General features: G+C 37.2%; 1 pseudogene; it reads left to right on the forward strand.

Moving 5' to 3' along the window:
• LOC113869297 overlaps positions 1 to 21,252 on the forward strand; it is a 74,345-nt pseudogene that overhangs the window by 9,096 nt on the left and 43,997 nt on the right.

Genomic DNA, 21,252 nt, shown 5'->3' on the forward strand with positions numbered 1-21,252 from the left:
CAGTCATCATCAATAATGAACTTAAGGAAGAACAAGAGGAAAAATTGCTCAGAATTTTGAGAGAACACAAATCTGCAATTGGCTGGAGTATTGCAGATCTGAAAGGTATAAATTCCTCATTTTGTAAGCACAGAATTTTATTTGAAGAGAATTTTAAACCTGTTGTGCAGCCACAAAGGAGGTTAAACCTAGCCATGAAAGAGGTAGTTAAAAAAGAGGTCATAAAGCTGTTAGATGCAGGAATAATATACCTAATTTCTAACAGCAATTGGGTAAGTCCAGTCCAAGTTGTTCCAAAGAAAGGTGGTATGACAGTTGTACCTAATGAAAAGAATGAACTTGTCCCTACTAGGACTGTGACTGGATGGAGAATGTGCATAGACTATAGGAAATTAAATGATGCAACCAGAAAAGATCATTTCCCACTACCATTTGCAGATCAAATGTTAGAAAGACTTGCTGGACATTCATTTTATTGTTTTCTTGATGGGTATTCAGGATATAATCAAATAGCAGTAGATCCTTTAGATCAAGAGAAAACTGCATTTACATGTCCATTTGGAGTCTTTGCCTATAGGAGAATGCCATTTGGTTTGTGTAATGCCCCTGCCACTTTCCAAAGATGCATGCTTTCTATTTTTTCTGATTTGGTAGAAAACATCATAGAAGTGTTCATGGATGATTTCTCTGTTTTTGGTGATTCTTTTGATGATTGTTTAGCTAATCTATCCACTGTTTTGCAGAGATGTCAAGACACTAATCTTGTGTTAAATTGGGAAAAGTGTCATTTCATGGTACAAGAAGGCATTGTCCTTGGTCACAAAATTTCAGAGAAAGGAATGGAGGTGGACCAAGCTAAAATAGAAGTCATTAGTAAATTGCCTCCACCTATCAATGTTAAGGGAGTTAGAAGTTTTTTAGGACATGCTGGTTTTTATAGAAGATTCATAAAAGACTTTTCCAAGATTGCTAAACCCTTGAGTAATTTACTTATAAAGGATGCAGATTTCATATTTGATGATAATTGTTTGCATGCATTTTCTGTTTTAAAAGAGAAACTGATTTCTGCACCTATTCTTGCAAAACCAGATTGGAAACTACCTTTTGAACTCATGTGTGATGCAAGTGATAGTGCAGTGGGTGCTGTTTTAGGACAGAGAAAAGATAGGAAATTACATGCTATCTATTATTCAAGCAAAGTGTTAAATCCTGCACAAGTGAATTACACAACAACAAAAAAAAGAACTTTTAGCTGTTGTATATGCTTTTGATAAGTTCAGATCATATTTAATGGGTTCGAAAGTGATTGTATATACTGATCATGTTGCTCTTAAATATCTCTTGACAAAACAGGATGCAATGCCTAGATTATTAAGATGGATTCTACTCCTCCAAGAATTTGAGCTAGAGATCAAAGACAAGAAAGGAAAAGAAAACAGTGTTGCTGACCACCTATCCAAATTACCCTTGGAGAGTTCAACCACTGAATCATTGGAAATAAATGAAGAATTTCTAGATGAAAAGCTATCCGCAGTGGATAACATACCTTGGTTTGCTGACATTGCGAATTTTAAAGCCACTCAATTCATACCAAAGAGGTTTACTTGCCAGCAAAAGAAGAAGTTCCTACATGACAGCAAATTCTATGTGTGGGAAGACCCATACTTATTCAAAATTGGAGTAGATGGGTTACTTAGAAGATGCATTCCACAAAGTGAGCAAGCTGAGATATTATGGCATTGTCATAATTCAGAATATGGAGGCCACCATGCAAGTTCAAGAACTACTGCAAAAGTGTTGCAAGCAGGTTTCTTTTGGCCTACACTCTTCAAAGATGCCAAAAGGTATGTAGAAAACTGTGACAAATGTCAAAGAACTGGAAATATCTCAAGAAGACACGAGCTGCCATTAACCAACATCTTAGAAGTGGAACTATTTGATGTATGGGGGATTGATTTCATGGGACCATTTCCCCCATCATTTTCACACGAATACATTCTAGTGGCAGTGGATTATATGTCTAAATGGGTAGAAGTAATTCCCACCAGATCAAATGATGCAAAGGTAGTGATTTCTTTTATAAGAAAGAACATTTTTTCAAGATTTGGTGTGCCTAGAGTGCTAATAAGTGATGGAGGTACTCACTTCTGCAACAAGTATCTTGAAGCTGTATTAATGAAATATGGTGTGAAGCATAAGGTTGCTACTCCTTACCATCCACAAACAAGTGGACAAGTGGAGGTTTCAAATAGAGAAATCAAGCAAATTCTGGAAAAGGTAGTGAACAGCTCAAGGAAGGATTGGTCAAAGAGGCTGGATGATTCATTGTGGGCATACAGAATTGCTTTTAAAACTCCAATTGGTATGTCTCCATATCAGTTAGTATTTGGAAAGGCCTGTCACCTACCCCTAGAGTTGGAACATAGAGCATATTGGACTACAAAATGGCTTAATTTCGATCTGTCAAATGCTGGAAGGAAGAGAGTTCTACAGCTGCATGAATTGGAGGAATTCAGACAGCAAGCATATGAGAATGCAAAGTTGTACAAAGAAAGAACCAAGAGAATCCATGACAAGTTCATTCTGCAAAAAGATTTCAGAACTGGCCAACAAGTGCTGTTATTCAATTCAAGGTTAAAATTGTTCTCAGGGAAATTGAAATCTAGATGGTCTGGACCATTTTTAATAAAGGAAACCTCTCCCTTTGAAGCAATTCTTATAGAAGATCAGAAAACAGGGAGGGAATTCAAGGTCAATGGCCAAAGACTGAAGATCTATCATGGAGAAGAGTTTGCAAGAAACATATCATGCTTGAAATTGGTTCCTCTTGAGTGAGGAACAACTAATGTCAAGCTAGTGACATTAAAGAAGCGCTTTGTAAGAGGCAACTCACATTTCTAACCCAGTTTAAGCTTTCTATAGTGTTTTTAGAATTTTGCATATTATTGTTCTGTAAATTTCTGATATGCTGCAAAAATTCTACACAAATATTGCTGAATCTGAGTTTCTGAGGTGCATTTGTTTGTTTAATTTGAGAATTGAGAGGTGAATGTGTAGTTAAGAGTTTAAGATTCTGCATAATCTGATTTTACCAATTTCTGGAAGTTTCTGCATAATGTATGTGAATAGTCCAGTGAATCTGATTTTTTGAGGCATAATTGAGATACTTGAATTGAGATTCAATGTGAAGAGTGTGTATTTGATGGATTCAAGAGTGAAAATTTAATTAATTGAGGTTTTAGAGGTAATTGATTAATGAGAGGAGTCACTTTATTGCAGAAAAGAAGCTACGCAGAGAAGGCAATTTGAAGTTTTCTGCTGGAACAATCACTTTTGCTGATAAAAGCGATTACGCAGAGACAGATGGGAAAATGAACTCTATGGAACGCTTCCTTTTTCTGTCAAGAGTGACTACGCACAGGTAAGTAAACTTCTAATATCTCCGAGTTAGTACTTTTATTGAAAAAAAGTTATCACTTTGCTGCGCGTTATCACTTTGCTTAGCAATAGTGATAACGCGCGCCTCACCCTGAAAAATTCACTCTCTGGAACATTCACTCTTACGAATAATAGTGATCACGCTGGGAATTTTAATAACATAAAAGTCACTTTTATTCTCCAAAGTAGTCACGTGCTTGGGCGTGCCTATAAATATTGCTAAAGGTGAATACGCACATACGTTTTTAAATCAAAAAATCCCTTCCCTCTCTGAGAGCTCCCCACTTATCAACCTCTGCATTGCGATTCAGAAGCTTCTTCTTCCTTGTTCGAATATCATTTCTGCATCTTAACCAAGGTACACTTACCTCACTTCTAAAATCTGTGATTGGGGTTTCTGTATTTGTATAACTATTTTGGGGAAGTTGCTAAAAAGGGATAACTAAGAATGCTTGAGGCAAACAAATCAATTTAGGGATAGAAAATACTGAGATTAGGTTTTGCTGTAATGAGAGTTCTCTGAAAAAAATTAAAATTCTGCATTGCACTTTTCACATTAAAAACTTTCTGCAGAAATTGATTTGACCTAAAAGACTTTAATAACAATGTTCTGATTGAAAGATATTGAATTTGAAAGTCTGAAATTATCTATTGTACTGTGTTCTGCATGTACTGTTTTGGAAAATGTCAAGATGAGTGTTGGGAAACTATTTTGATAGTATTTGCTTCAAGAATGGACAATACTTTGGATCGATCTTTCCCTGTCAACTATGACATTTCTGCTGGGATAATTGAAATTACATTGCATATTATATGAACCACATTTCTGCAGAATCTGAACTGATAGCAACAGAACTTTCTGAAACTGTAGAATTGAAAATTAGAATACATAGTTGTGTTGAAATTGAGTTAGACATTAAATTGGGATTATCTGAAATGTATACTTGATTGCAAAATGAATACAACTTGGGAATTTTGGTCAAGGCATGTAATTATCTTTCTGCGTTACCCTGTTAATTGATAAGAGTGTGCACTCTGAAATTTTACTGTTAGATTTTGCATGTTTTGAATAAGTTGTGCAATTGGGTGTTGGTTCTATTAGCAGATTGCATGATGAGAAGTATTAGAAAATTTTAATTTCTGCAAACTGCTTGATTAAATTTTCTGCAGCATAGGATTATTCTTGATTCTAAAATTTTTAACTGACAATTACTCCTTCAATGCAGAAAATTCCAAAATGGTTAGGACTTCATTCAACACACCTGTGGGTCCTCCTAAGAAGAAGCAAGCTGCATCTTCTACCACCCCAAAGAAGAAGCGAGCTGCATATTCCATGACCCCAACAAGAAGATCCAGCAGAAATCTCCAAGCTGCAGCATCAAAAAGGGCCAGAACTGATGGTGTCTCAAGCTCTTCACCTATTCAGATATCTGAACCCTCACCTTCTCCCTCACTTCAGACAAGATCATCTGCACCTACATCTTCACCCTCACCTTCTCCACCACCTTCAACCAGATCACCTGCACCTGCACCCTCACCTACACCATCACCTCCACCAAGAACAGCTGTACCCTCAGGATCCTCACCACCAGCCCCACATGATCCGAGATTCAGAAGTTTGGCTCATGAAAACTTTTTCAGAGCCAATATTCTAAGAAGAAAAATTGTTCCCGACAGAGCATTCCAAATAGCTGGGAACAACTATCCTGAAATTAAAGAGGAAATCCAGAAAAGAGGCTGGGAATTCTTCTGTGCAACAGCTGGCCTGGGTTGGAGGGAAATAACTCAGGAATTCTATGCCAATTGCATGAAGTTTAAAGGGAAAGGAACCCCTAAGTTCAGCTCCATGGTCAAAGGCATGAGAATTGACTTCTCACCAGCAAATATCAACAGGGTGCTGGAAATTAATTCTACACAACATGCTGCATAGCTGGACTTCAAAACATTTAAAGAAAGTCCAGATATTGATTTTGTGCAAATTCTGGAAAGGATTGGGAAACCAGGCACCACATGGGAGCTCAACCAATCTAAGAAGCCAAAGCATATTGTCACCAAGAATCTTCTGCCCTTTGCCAAAGTATGGAGCATGTTTATTTTAAATTCGTTCATGCCTGTCAAACATAGCTCCACACTAGCTGTGAAGAGGGTTGCTCTACTTTTTGCCATAGTCTCCAACATCTACATAGATGTGGGAGAGGTAATAAGTGACTGTATCTTGGGAATACTGAAGACAAAAAGGGATTCATTAGCCTTTCCTTCAGTAATTACACTACTTTGTGAAGACGCAGGAGTAGAGTTTGGTGATTATCAAGAGAAAATCAGAGCTGCACCATCCATTTCTGCAGCTCTGATCAAAGAGATTTATGCAACTGTTTCCTGCACTTCTGCAACCCCAATCCCTTCACAATTCAAGAAAGAGAAACCAATGATGATGAAGGACACTCTGAAGCAGCTAGCTGAAGGGCAGAACCAACTTCCTGAAAGGCAGACTGAGCTACATAATAGCCTCAAAGCTGGAGTCATGCTAATGGAATGTATTATGCTGAATATTGGTCAGAAATTGGGAATGACCAAAGAAGAAATGTATCATACTCTAGACTTCGTAGAGAATGCCTAGTGCCTTCGTTCTTCTGTTTTCAAGAATATGCCAAAATACATAACCCACTTTCCTCAGCCACCATTTGAAGAGGTAGTGGAAGAAGAAGAAGAAGAAGAAGAAGGTTCTGAAGAGGAAAGCTCAGAGGAAGAAGATGCAGCAGAAGATTAGTCTAGGAATTTAAATTCTGTTATTAGATTTTTGTAAATTTCTGGTAGTTTAAACTTTTTGGGTTGTAATCACTAATTGGTACACTTTGGTTTAATTCTCACTTACCTATTTTGCAATTATATTAGCTTCTTAACTAATTACCTTTATCTTGCTGCGAGTTAATGGAAATCTGGTGTTTTTGTGCAGAGAATATCACACACAACACTCACACACATTGGATGGTGACTCTTGCACAAGCTGCCATGAAAGGGGGGTTTCATTCTCTACCTCTTATTCATGTGTAGCCTCACATTACACTGAATTGTTGTTGAAAAACACTAAAATACTAGAATAGATAATAAACTGCTTGCTGTGAATTCTGTGTGAAAATTTTTCTTTAAGTTGTTTTTCCCATTCTCAAAATGAGATCACACTTGTATTTTCAAATATGAGGCAGTTGCCACTAGGTGCATATATTTCTGAAAAGTGCATTGTGTTTTCATTAATCCACATGATCACTTATAAATGCCTAGTGAGACTTGAGCTACCTACTTCTTTCCTTGTGTGATTAATCAGATTTTACTGCATTCTCTAGAACTTGCCCTTGTTCCTAATTGAATATGCATGTTACAGTTCTCACACACATGATAGAGGCCATGTTTGATATACTTAGTTAGCCTAAAATGCCTTCCCTTATGATTAATTGCCCTAGTTTACCCCGTTTGAGCTTAATATTCCATTTACTTGAGTTAACTTCCTTACACGCCTTGCTGAAAAACCAATTTTACCATTCAAATTGATCAAAGGCATTGTGAGTTTAATCAAGAATGAGTTTTAAAATTAAGTTTGGGGTAGCATCCAATTAAGTTGCTTGAGGACAAGCAAAAATTTAAGTTTGGGGTAGGGGAGTAGCAAGCTATCTAAGTTTGAGTTCAAAAAGTCATAACGAAAGAACAAAAGTGTTGCAGAAAAATTAAAAATTATGCAGCAAAACTGTGGAAAACATGAGTTCAAAAATAGAATCTGAGTTGAAAAAAGCAAAATGGAGATCAAAAAGAAGAAATTAGCAGTAAACTGTTGCAGAGAAAAAGAAAAAGAAATTCAACGAAAAGAAAAGAGTAAATGGAAGTAAGAGAAAAAAAAAAAGGAAAATAAAAACTCTTTCTGCTGCACAAAAATGATTAGTCTGCTGCATAACTGAGGAATTTAATGTGAATTGATGCTAAACCAGACTAGTTTTAAAGTCATTCACTCAAAATGCTTCTGATCTTTTGAAATTGCAACTTGTTTCTTATTTTGTTCAGTATCTACCTTAACCTAAGCCCTGTTATAAACTGTAAAAAGTCCTCTTGATGTGTGATTGGCTGTACTAAGCAGAGGAGATAGAGAAATTGGGCAAGCATATGGTAGAGTGCAGTGAAATTAATGATTTAGAGTGAAAACAACACCCAAACACTGTTGAGTGATGAGAGAAACACTGTCCAGTGAGAAGTGATCATGATTTTAATGTTTCTCACATAAACTTGGCTGATATATTCACTTAGATAGCAATTCTGGCTTAAAATTTGATGAATGCATTGAGATTGCAATGATGAGTAATTGGATGAATATCTTGATTGAAAATTTTGCAAAAAACACAGAATTGCAAATTGAAAAATTCTGATATAGCAGTTGTGAAATGGTTTCTGAAAAGTGGAAGAATTACCCTTGGTTTAATTTGATTTGCTTGAGGACAAGCAAAGTTTCAAGTTTGGGGTAGTGATGAATCCATATTTTGACTGATATTTTAGCATAATTCTAACACAAATGATAAGAAAAATATATAAAGAAAGCAGAAAAACTTAGAAAAAGAGAAGGAATTGAATTTTGTTTATATATGTAGTGATTTTAGCAATTGTGAAATTTTTGCTTAGGAATTAAGTTTTTAATCTTGTTTTTGTAGGAATAAATTGAGCAAGGATCATATTCATGGAAGTTTGATGACAAGGAAGAGGAAAGAAGCAAGTCTGGACTCCAAAGACTCAAGAATAAGAAATTGCAGACTGGGCGTCATCACTATTGTCAGTGAAAGTGATCACTTCAGAGCTCAAAGAAGAAGTGAAGTCTGGGCGTTACCACTTTTATCATTAAAAGTGATAGTTCCAGAGAGGCAAAATATCAGGAAAGCTCTGCGTAACCACTATTGTCATCAAAAGTGATCGTTCTAGAGAGTCTTCAACTTGGCGAACTACGCGTAGTCACTTTTATCAGAAAAAGTAATAACGCGCAACTACCTTGGCTCTGCGTTGTCACTTTTATCATCCAGAGTGATAGTTCCAGAGAGCTCTCAATATCAGAAAAATGCGCATGGCCACTATTTCTGGGAAAAGTGTTAACGCGCAACCAAAAACTCTCTGCGTAACTACTTTTTCTCATAAAAGTGATAACGTGAAAATCTGGGAAATTTTATAAATACCAGAAGCGATCCGGAAAAAAGGGATTCTGTTCATTTTCAGTTTTTTTAGTTAGTTTCTGGTTAGAGGAAGTGAGAGAGAGGAGTGGGGATTCAGATCTTGGAGCTTCACGAAGAGGAATTGGAGTGGAGCAAGCTTCCATGGCGTTTCTGAGTTTCTTCTTCTCTTCTTCTCTTTCTTTTTCTTCTTCTGCTGCCATGGCTGTGTAATTCGTTCATAGTTAGGGATTGTAGATCTGAAATGAACATGTTGAATTGATTTGGATCTGGATTTCAAGCTTTGGAATAGATTGAGTGATTGACTCTGAACTTCACGTGTGAATTGAATGGAAATTTGATTAACTAAATTCAGAGGAACCTTTGTCAATGGAAATTGAATTTGTTCTTAAGATCTGAACCAATCACTGAGATTTTAGTTTTCTTAGGGATAAGGAACTTTGATCTTGCAATCTTTTGGTTTCTTACACTTAAAGCAACATTGAATTGAATTAGATCTAAGGAATTAGAATGGTTTAATTGAATGTTAGGTTCACTGAGTTAAGGAATTAACCTCTGAATAGTATAAAGTGAAACTGATTGTCATTCTTTCCAATTGCTTGTTAATTCAGAACTTTATTGATTAAACATTGGAGTTTTGGTGAAGCAATTCCCTAGCTATAGTTTCTCCCTCTGTTATCACATAACTGTGTGTGCATTGTCTTGTTTGCTGCAAGTTCATTTTACTTTTAATTGTTCCAGTTTGCTGTTATTAGATGTTACCACTCTCCTTACAATTTTGAAAAAGCTTAAATGGTTATAATTCTATGAAGTGATACTTGAATCTAAATTCCCTGTGGAGACGATATTTGGATCTTAATTTTACTCATCACTTGCTGCAATCCTAGTGCACTTGCTAGTGTAGAAAGTTAACAACACACACACAGAAGAATTAGTACAGTATTTACAAGTGGCATTATCTGAAAAATCAGAAAAATTAAGAGCAAGTTCCTCTTCTAAAAACTCAGAAAATTGAGCATCTATCAAATCATCTAACAGACTAATTTGGAAGACAGAGTGTTCTTCTGATGGGTGCTTCATGGCGTCCAGAACGTTGAACCGCACAATGCTATCCCCGAACTCCATAGTGAGTGTCCCGGCATGCACGTCAATCTTCGTTCTTGTAGTCTTCAAGAACGGTCTTCCTAAAATGATTGGTGCAGACTGACTCCCCCTCTTGCATGTCCAGAATGTAAAAATCGGCTGGGAAGACGAGATCATTCACCCTGACTAGTACATCCTCAACAATCCCAGCTGGGTTCGTGATGCTTCTGTTGGCTAACTGAATAACCACACCTGTAGGTTGCAGAGGGCCAAGAGATAGTGAAGTAAAAATGGACAATGGCATGACATTTATAGATGCTCCTAGATCTAGCATGGCATTTTCAATCCTATTGTTGCCAATAATGCATGGGATAGTGAATGTTCCGGGGTCCTTACATTTCTCAGGCATTGTGGACCTTTGTTTTTCAAAGCGTGCAGAAACATTCCTACCAATATTTACCTTCTCATTATTGATAACCACGTCGCAATGGTATCAAACAAACTAGATTTTCTTAAAAATTTTGTAATACAAGGAGTAAACCTAGGTCATCTCACAAGGACATAAGATACATTTTGTTTCTGGTTCCATCATGTGATTTCAGATTAGCTTAGAGAAGGATTGTTTTGAATTAAATTGTAAACAACAGAAAAGAAAGGAACAAGGAATAATTATAACGAAACGAAATATGAAATTCAACCAAATCAAGATCTCAATCACTACAATGCAATTCTCATTGTTACACGAATATAATTCCAACGAATTTCCAATCAACACTAATTAAATACGACATTAATAACCCAAAATCTAAATCTAGATTATGAATTTCATCAAAACAAGAACTGCAATCGCAAATCCAATGCACTAACAAAATTTAGAACAATTGATTTATTGAATTAGGTGAATTCATTTATTTCAAATCTAAAATTCTCATTCTCTGTTTAATGCAAACGAAAAATCAATATCATGAAAAACGTAATTATCCTAATCAGAAAAGAGGAGGAAAAGCACGAATTCGATAGAACCTAACCCGAAACTCAAACGCAATGTTGTTCTTGAAACCTTGAACCGACTGATGGATTAGCCTTGCTTCATGATCATGTTTGCTTCAGCCAAAACCAGAAAATATGAAAAGATGGAAGGTAGAGAGACGAAAATAAAGGAAAGAATTTAAAATAAAGACTTTTGTAATTCTGAAAAATTGCGGGAAAAGAAAAACAAGGATTCGTACATAGAGTCATAACCTCTATTTAAAGATAAAATAATTGGGCTTAATTAAGGCCCAACTCCCTAATGAGTTTCCTAAACACCTAACTAAGTAAAAGACATAATAATTGGGCTTAATTAAGGTGGATCATCATAGGAATCGAGAATTTTGAACATGCAAAGGCAAAACCAAAATGTTTTCAAGGAAGAAATTACATGCACTTAATAAAGTTCCAAGCTTTGAGAGAAATCAACGCATCTAAGCAAGAAATCGAGAATTTCAAAGAGACATAATGGAGTACAAGACAAAAAAATTAACATGCAAACGGTTCAATCCTTTTATCCAAGATCATTGAAGATAAAAATGGAAACTTTTTAGGGATTCTTCACAATTTATCCAGGGGAAAGCAAGAATCAAAGTGAAAGGTGAGAACTCCCCCTTGCCTTGAGTTTTAGGCGTGAAATGAAGTGGAGAAGGGGCTGGAATTGATGGATCTCCAAGGAAATCTTGCTGGACCGAGAAAACAGCAGCCAAGTTCTTCAAGGTTCTCCTCCAGAGTTGGTTCCTTCCACATGAAAATTGAAAGGATGATGGAGGAAGAAGTTTGTGATGGTGAGGTAAAGTGTTTAAGTGATTTGGATGAAGAAGTGGTGGTGTTTGAGGGGCTGGAAGCTCTTGGTTTTCTTAAGAGAACTTTGAGAAAATTTGAGACTTTGAGAGGATGAGAAGTGTGAGAGAAAGGTAGAGAGAAAAGAGAGAGGGATTCTTGGTTTTTGGCTTCCAAAAGGCTCAATCTTATTTAGCAAGCCTATTTATATGGAGTCTAACTTTGAGTGACTAAATGACACTAAGCACCTCATGTTGGTTTACTTAACAAGGCTTCCAAATTAGAAAAACTGCACACGGTTCACTTTGGGTGAAAATTGAAATGAAATTGGATCAATTGGAACAACCTAGGCTACATGCACACTGTTTGGATGCCACAAATCCCAAAAATTTTGCACAAAAATCCAAAGGTAAGATTTAGACAGCAAATGCATGAAATTTGGTTGACCGAGAAAAATGCGATATGACTAAGTTGACACGTGGACGAGGCTTTTGATGTGGTGCTAAATTAAAGAGAATGTGATTGGTTAGAATAAATATGGTGTCGGGTTTGGAAGACAAGAGAATGTTCCAAAGTGATTTTGCTGGCAAATCGGGAGACAAAATCTTGTGCATGGAATTCTAGTGGTCGATAGTAGATTTCAAAATATTCGGGCAATCATGATGTTTGTAAAATGGGGGACAAGGTTTGTTTGCATGAAAATCTAGTGGCCGATGCTAGATTTCAAAAATCTTAGAAGTAATGATTACTAGATCTCGTGAAATTTCATGCAACGATTTTGACGGCTAAAAAATCATTACTAAATCTTTGTAATGATTAGAAAATCTCATATTTTTCGAGACAGATACTTATGATTTGACAATTATTCAAATAAGACAAAAATTGACTTTTTGGATAAATCTCTCGGGGATATTTTAGACAGTACTGCTGAATAATATCAGGGAAATTCTTGGACGATATTGGAACCAAATATTTTGCATGCAGTTACCCTAAAATGCCGAACTCAGAATTAAATCAATATTCTAAAAAATAAAATTCAGCATCTATCTAATTATTCTGACGCTAGCAAGCCGAAGTTATCAAACAATTAAAATTCAAGAGCTAATAGCTAATTAACAAAAATTGGGGCGTTACAAGAAGCCTATGATGATGAAGGATACTCTGAAGCAACTAGCTGAAGGGAAAAATCAATTGGTTGAAAGGCAGAATGAGCTTCACAATAGCCTAAAGGCTGGAGTTATGCTGATGAAGTGCATAATGCTGAATATTGGTCAAAAATTGGGAATGACCAAAGATGAAATGTATCACATTCCTGATTTGGTAGAGAATGCTCAATGCCTTCGCTCTTCTATGTTCAAGAATATGCCAATCTACAGAACCCATTTTCCTCAGCCAACATTTGAAGAAGTAGTGGAAGAAGAAGAAGAAGAAGAAGAAGAGGAAGGTTCCAAAGAAGAAAGTTCAGCAGATGAAGATAATGCAGAAGAATAGAATAAGAATTTTATTTTTGTTGTTTTTCTAACAGTTTGTAAATTCAGTAGTTGTTCAGAACAATTTTTAATGTTTTTAGTTGTAATGACAATCACTTTCTGTTCAACTTTATAATTCTGCAGTTTTAATTCCTTTTGTTCCTAATCATTGATGAAATTTTGGTGTTTTGTGCAGAGAATGTCACACACACATCACTCACACACAATGGCTGTTGACAGTTGCACAAGCTGCCATGAAAGAGGGTATTTTATTCCTTACCTCTTGATACATGTGTTAGCTACACAATACACTGAAAATTTACTAATAATAGTATAGGGTATGAGCTATTTTTCTGCAAATTAACTGTAAGATGCTTGATAGTTCTGTAAAATCTGTTTGAATTTTTTTAAGTTGTTTTTCCCATTCTCAACATGAGATTACACTTGTATTTTAAAAAATGAGGCAGTCTTGCCACTAGGTGTATATAAATCTGAAAAAAGAAATGTGATTTTATTGATTAACATATCACTTACACAACATGAGTGAGATTTGAGCTGCATGTTTCTTTTTCTTGTGTGATTAATCATAATTTGATGCATTCTCTAGAACTTGCCTTTGTTCTTAATTGAATATGCATGTTTACAATTTTCACACACATGATGGAGGCCATGTTTTGGTATACCTAGTCAGCCTAAATGCCTTATGATGAAACAAGTTTTGCTACTCGTTATGCACAAAGATTGTCGTTAATCCTCATCAAATATGCAAAGAAATGAATGCAATACTAGGGTGTTATCCTAGGTCGTCTCCAAGGAATTTTTGGTTGGGAACATACATTGAACAAGTGTAAACATAGATTTTAAAGCAAGTAAATTGGGGGGAGGTTTGTCAATTTCTAGATTTTAATCAAGAGCAAAATGTAAACTACTGAAATTCAATCAATTAAGAAGAGTAATCCCTAGTCAATCAATGAGTTCTATCCCTATTCTTTCAAATGATTCAATAATTCCGTCTTTTTCCCTTGAATTAAGTTAATCTAACAAGCAAAAATTAACTTTAGCATCCCAATTAAAATTAAGCATCTTAATGGGCTCCAATCTCTATCCCTAAGATTAAGCAATCTCAAAGATTAATCAAAATTAAGCAATTTTGGATTAGAATTTTGTTTGGGTAATTTAGGGTTCATTAAGCAATGTTCCCCTCATGTAAATTTCATTTCATTCAGAGATTGGGGTTAATAAATCCAAGGAAAGAAAGAGTAATATTGCCATTAAACCCAAGAATTCAAGAACCATGTGAGTTGACTAGGAATTACAAGAAAATTTAGCCCTCCATATAGATGGGCTTCACAAATGAAAGAAGGGAATGCAGAAACGTAAACAACATTAATGTAAAATCAATGAGAATCAAAGGGAAATTGGAAATTAAAACCTATAATGGACCCCTGGCTGTCATCCAAGGCTCCAAGCTCTGGAAAGAAAAATGTCCTAATTTGGTAAAGAGAATGAAAGAAAAATAAAATTTCTAAGCTCTCGTACCCTAATTCCTAAAATATATTTATAGTGGAGGACATGTCAGCAAAGTGCCCACTTTTGCCTTTGAAAGTGTCCACTTTGGCTCTTGAGAGTGTCCACGCGCATATACGTTGGTTTGCAAGTTCTCTGGAGTGCCACTTTTCATGCTGAAAGTAGCTACTTTGGATGCGCGTAGCCACTATGAAAGGAAATAGTGTCCACGCGCAAATTGCTTCCCAAGTGGCGTCCCTAGAGCTTTCTGGAGTTGCTACTATGAAGGTTGAAAGTGGCTACTTTGGACGTGCATAGCCACTATGAAAGACAATAGTGTCCACGCGCAAATTGCTTCCCAAGTGGCATCCCTGGAGCTTTCTGGAGTTGCTACTATGAAGGTTGAAAGTAGCTACTTTGGACCCTTTAATGCCCAGACTTGCTGTAGTTGCTACTTTTGCTCCTGAAAGTGGCTACTTTGGGGTCAACTTTCATCCAAGGGCCAAGATTTCTTAAAATTAGCTTGGGGACTCTGCAAAATTATCAAGATAATTAAAATTACAATCTATATCTATGTAATTAAATGCAAATTAACCAAAAATTAATAAACCTATGATATTTACTCAAAATGTGATTTCTGTATTATTTACACTGTCTAAGTCCATTTTTTCTATTAAGGAACACCAAAAAGGCAAGTAAAAATATAATAAAAAGTGGATTCATCACCTTCCCTTATGCGTGAATGCCCTAGTTTACCCCTTTGAGCTTAATATTCCTTTTCTTAAATTAACTGCATTACAAGCCATGCTGAAAAACCAATTTTACCATTCAATTAATCAGAGGCATAGTGAGTTTAATCAAGAATAAGCTTTAAAACTAAGTTTGGGGTACCATCCATATTACATTGCTTCAGGACAAGCAAATTTCTAAGTTTGGCGTAGGGGAATAACAGGCTATCTAAAGTTTGAGTTCAAAAAGTCAGAAAGTAAAAATAAAGTGCTGTAGAAAAATTATGAAATTATGCAACAAAAACTGGCTGCAGAAAATTGTGAAAAGAGAAAAACATGAGCTCAAAAACAGAAATTGAGTTGAAAAGAGCAAATTGAAGTTTAAATTTGCAGCAATTTGTTGCAGAGAAAAAAAAAGAAAAAAGAAAATAAAAATTCTCCTGCACAAAAACAAGTTGTTTGCTGCATAATTGAGAAAGTTAGTGAGAAATGAGGCAAAACCAGACTAGTTTTAAAGTCATTCACTCAAAATGCCTCTGATCTTTTGAAATTGCATTTGCTTCCTATTTTGTTCAGTATCTACCTTAACCTAAGCCCTGTTATAACCTGCAAAAAAGCCCTCTAGATGTGTGATTAACTGTACTAAGCAGAGGAGATGGAGAAATTAGGCAAGCATATGGTAGAGTGTAGTTGAATTGATGATTTAGAGAGAAAACAACACCTAAACACTATTGAGTGATGAGAGAAACACTTCCAAGTGAGCTGTGATCATGTTGATTAATTGTACTCACATGAATTTTGATGAAATATATGAACTTAGATAGCAATTCTTACTCAATGATGATTATGCAGTAGGAATATCATGATGAGTATTTAGATGAACAACTTGATTGAAAATTTTGCAGAAAACACAGAATTGGAAATTGGAAAATCTGAGAAAAGCAGTTTGTTAATTGAATTTGAAAATAAAGGAACTTACCCTTGGTTTAATTTGATTTGCTTGAGGACAAGCAAAAATTCAAGTTTGGGGTAGTGATGAATCCATATTTTTACTGATATTTTAGCATAATTCTAACACATTTGTTAAGAAAAATATATGAAGAAAGCAGAAAAACTCAGAAAAAGAGAATGAATTGAAGTTTTCTTTAAAATTGTAGTTATCTTAGCAATTGTGGAATTTTTGCCTAGGAATTAAGTTTTTAATTTTGTTTTTGAAGGAATAATTCGAGCAAGGTTCATGAAAATGGAGGCTTGATGACAAGGAAGAGGAAAGAAGCAAGTCTGAAATCCAAAATCACAAGAACAAGAAAATGCAGACTGGGCGTCATCACTATTGTCAGTGAAAGTGATCACTCAAAGAAGAAGAAAGCTGGGCGTCATCACTTTTATCAGTAAAAGTGAGCATTCCAGAGAGGCAAAATATCAGGAAAGCTCTGCATAACCACTATTGTCGTCGAAAGTGATCGTTCCAGACAGCCTTCAACTTGGCGAGTTACGCGTAGTCATTTTTATTCATAAGAGTGATCACGCACAACTACTTGGGCTCTGCGTTGACACTTTTATCAGCAAGAGTGATAGTTCCAGAGAGCTCTCAATATCAGGAAAGTTGAGCGTGACCACTTTTTCTCATAAAAGTATTAACGCGCAACCATAAACCTTCTGCGTAGTTACTATTTCTCATAAAAGTGATAATGCGCAAATCTGGGAATTTCTATAAATACCATATGCGCCCAGATTTTCAGGGAGTTCAATTTTATTTTCTGTTTTTTTGTTAAATTGTTGTGGAGGGAGCCTGAGAGGGAGATTGGGGATGAACTTTGGGCTCCAACCTAGAGGAATCAGATTGGGGATCGAATGAAGAAGCTTCTTCTGCGTTCTTTCTCTTCTTCTCTTTCTTTTCCTTTTTTCTGTTGTAATGGCTGTGTAATTTCTTCATAGTTAGGGATTTTAGATCTGAAACGAACATGTTGAATTGATTCTAGATCTGGATTTCAAGCTTTGGAATAGATTGAGTGGTTGATTTTGCACTTTACGTAGTAATTGAATGGAAATTTGATTAACTAATTTCAGAGGAACTCTTGTCAATGGAAATTGAATTTGTTCTTCAGATCTAAACTAATCACCGAGATTATAGTTTTCTTAGGGATAAGAGACTTTGATCTTGCAATCTTCTAGTTTCTTACACTTAAAGCAATATTGAATTGAATCAGATCTAAGGAATTAGAATGGCTTAATTGAATGTTAGGTTCACTAAGTTAAGGAATTAACCTCTGAACAATATAATGTGAAACTGATTGTCATTCTTTCCAATTGTTTGCTAGTTCAGAACTTTATTGATTAAACATTGGAGTTTTGGTGAAGCAATTCCATAGCTATGGTTTCTCCATATGTTATCACATATTTGCTTGTTCATTGTTCTGTTTTTCTTTTGATTTTAGCATTTGCCAATTATAAATCCAAACACTTCTTGAAATTCGTGTGGTTCAACTAGTTATTGTTTTGTGAAGTGGTAATTGGATACCTAATTCCCTGTAGAAACGATACTTGGATCTTAAATTTACTCATCACATGCTGCAATTGCTAGCGCACTTGCTAGTGTTAAGATTGCAAACAACAGAAAGTGTTCCTTTGCCGGAAAGCAAAAAGGGACCAAAACCAGAAATTGGGTCCCAAGTCGCCAAAAAGTACCAGAATGGGAGAAGGTGCTGAGAAATCCTTCCCTTAAGTCCTACGAGTGATATTCCAGGAGTTTCAGCGGTCTGAGACAACTTTTGCACGTGTTCCTTTGCCGGTAAGCAATAGGGGACCAAAAGAGACCAAAACAAGAACTTGGGTCCAAAATCGCCAAAAAGTACCTGAATGGGAGTAGGTGCTAAGAAACTATTTCTTTGAGTCCTAGCGATGATATTCAAGGAGTTTCAGCGGTCTGAGATGAGTTTTGCACGTGTTCCTTTGTCGGTAGGCAAAAGGGACCAAAAGAGACCAAAATCGAAACTTGGGTCTAAGGTCACCAAAAAGTACCAGAATGGGAAAAGGTGCTGAAAAATCCTTCTTTTGAGTCCTAGGAGTGATATTCCAAGAGTTGTAACGGCCTGAGACGAATTTTTCACATGTTCCTTTGTCGGTAAGCAAAAGGGGACTAAAAGATACCACAACCGAAACTTGGGTCCAAAGGCGCCAGAAGGGGAGAAGGTGGTGAGAAACCCTTCCTTTGAGTCCTAGGAGTGATATTCAAGGAGTTTCAACACTCTGATACGAGTTTTGCACGTGTTCCTTTGCAGTAAGCAAAAAGGGACCAAAAGAGACCAAAACTAGAACTTGGATCCAAAGTCGCCAAAAAGTACCAGAATGGGAGAAGGTGGTGAGTAACCCTTTCTTTGAGTCCTAGCAGTGATATTCAAGGAGTTTTAGTGGTCTGAGACGAGTTTTACACGTGTTCCTTTGCCGCTAAGCAAAAGGGGACCAAAAGACCAAAATCAGAACGTGGGTCCAAAGTCGCCAAAAAGTGCAAGAAGGGGAAAAGGTGGTGACAAAACCTTCTTTTCAGTCCTTGAAGTGATATTCAAGGAGTGTCAGCGGCCTGAGACGAGTTTTGCACGTGTTTCTTTGCCGGTAAGCAAAAGGAGACCAAAAGAGACCAAAACCGAAACTTGGGTGCAAAGGCACGAGAAAGTGCCAAAAGGGGAAAAGGTGGTGAGAAACCCTTCTTTTGAGTCCTCGAAGTGATATTCAAGGTGTTTCAGCGCCCTGAGACGTGTTTTACACGTTTTCCTCTACCGATAAGCAAAAGGGGACAAAAATAGACCAAAACTGGAACTTGGGTCCAAAGGCGCGAGAAAGTGCCAGAAGGGGAGAAGGTGGTGAGAAGCCTTTCCGTTGAGTCCTTGAAGTGATATTCCACGAGTTTCAGTGGCCTGAGACGAGTTTTGCACGTGTTGCTTTGCTGGTAAGCAAAAGGGGACCAAAAAGACCAAAACTGAAATTGGGGTCCAAAGGCGCCAGAAGGGGGGAAGGTGGTGAGAAACTCTTTCTTTGAGTCCTAGGAGTGATATTCAAGGAGTTTCAGCGCTCTGAGACGAGTTTTGCACGTGTTCCGTGCCAGTAAGTAAAAAGGGACCAAAAGACCAAAATTGGAAAAGAGGACCGAAACTTATGTTCAAAGGCGCTAAAAAGTGCCAAAATTGTAGGAAGTCGTGAGAAACCTTTTCTTTGAGTCCTAGCAAGGACATTCAAAGAGTTTTAGTGGTCTGAGACGATTTTTGCACGCGTTCCTTTACCGGTAAGCAAAAGGACACCAAAAGAGACCAAAATCGCAACTTGGGTCCAAAGTCGCCAAAAAGTGCCAGAAAGGGAGAAGGTGGTGACAAAACCTTCTTTTCAGTCCTTGAAGTGATATTCATGGAGTTTCAGCGGCCTGAGACAAGTTTTGCAGTGTTTCTTTGCCGGTAAGCAAAAGGGGACCAAAAGAGACCAAAATCGGAACTTGGGTCCAAAGTCGCTAAAAAGCACCAAAATGGGAGAAGGTGGTGAAAAATCCTTCCTTTGTGTCCTAGGAGTGATATTCAAGGAGTTTCCGCGGTCTGAGACGAGTATTGCATGTGTTCCTTTGCTGGTAAGCAAAAAGGGACCAAAAGACCAAAACCGAAACTTGGGTCCAAAGGCGCCAGAAGGGGGGAAGGTGGTGAGAAACCCTTCCTTTGAGTCCTAGGAGTAATATTCAAGGTGTTTTAGCGCTCTGAGAGGAGTTTTGCACGTGTTCCGTGCCGGTAAGCAAAAAGGGACCAAAAGACTAAAATTGGAAAAGAGGACCAAAACTTGGGTTAAAAGGTGCTAAAAAGTGCCAAAATTGTAGGAGGTGGTGAGAAACCCTTTCTTTGAGTCCTAGCAATGACATTCAAAGAGTTTTAGTGGTCTAAGTCGATTTCTGCATGCGTTCCTTTACCGGTAAGCAAAAGGAGACCAAAAGAGACCAAAATCGGAACATAGGTCCAAAGTCGCAAAAAAAGTACCAAAATGGGAGAAGGTGGTGACAAATCCTTCCTTTAAGTCCTAGGAGTGATATTCAAGGAGTTTCAGCGGTCTGAGACAAGTATTACACGTGTTCCTTTGCCGGTAAGCTAAAGGGGTACAAAAGATACCAAAACTGAAACTTGTATCCAAAGCCGCCAAAAAGTACCAGAATGGGAGAAGGTGGTGAGAAACCTTTCCTTTGAGTCCTAGGAGTGATATTCCAGGAGTTTCAGCGCCCTTAGACGTGTTTTACACCTGTTCCTCTACCGATAAGCAAAAGGGGACCAAAAGAGACCAAAAATGGAACTTAAGTCCAAAGACGCGAGAAAGTGAAGAAAGGGGAGAAGGTGCTGAGAAACCCTTCTTTAGAGTCCTAGGAGTGATATTCAAGGAGTTTCAGCAGTCTGAGACAAGTTTTGCACGTGTTCCTTTGTTGGTAAGTAAAAGGGGACCAAGAGAGACCAAAATTGAAACTTGTGTCCATAGTTGCCATAAAGTACCGAAATGGAAGAAGGTGGTGAGAAACCCTTCCTTTGAGTGCTAGGAGTGATATTCAAGGAGTTTCAGTGGTCTGAGACGAGTATTGCACGTGTTCCTTTGCGGGTAGGCAAAAGGGGACCAAAAGAGACCAAAACTTGGGTCCAAAGTCGCCATAAAGTACCGAAATGGGAGAAGGTGGTGAGAAACCCTTCCTTTGAGTCCTAGGAGTGATATTTAAGGAGTTTCAGTGGTTTGAGACGAGTATTGCACGTGTTCCTTTGCGAGTAAGCAAAAAGGGAACCAAAAGAGACCAAAGCCGAAACTTGCGTCCAGAGTTGCCAAAAAGTACCAGAATGAGAGAAGGTGGTGAGAAACCCTTTGTTTGAGTCCTTCAAGTGATATTCAAGGAGTTTCAGCAGTCTGAGACACGTTTTGAACGTGTTCCTTTGCCGGTAAGCAAAAGGGGACCAAAAGAGACCAAAACCGGAACTAGAGTCCAAAGGCGCGAGAAAGTGCCAAAAGGGGAGAAGG

The sequence above is a fragment of the Abrus precatorius genome, unplaced genomic scaffold, assembly GCF_003935025.1.
Source record: "Abrus precatorius isolate BTA unplaced genomic scaffold, Abrus_2018 Scaffold6, whole genome shotgun sequence".
Taxonomy (NCBI): domain Eukaryota; kingdom Viridiplantae; phylum Streptophyta; class Magnoliopsida; order Fabales; family Fabaceae; genus Abrus; species Abrus precatorius.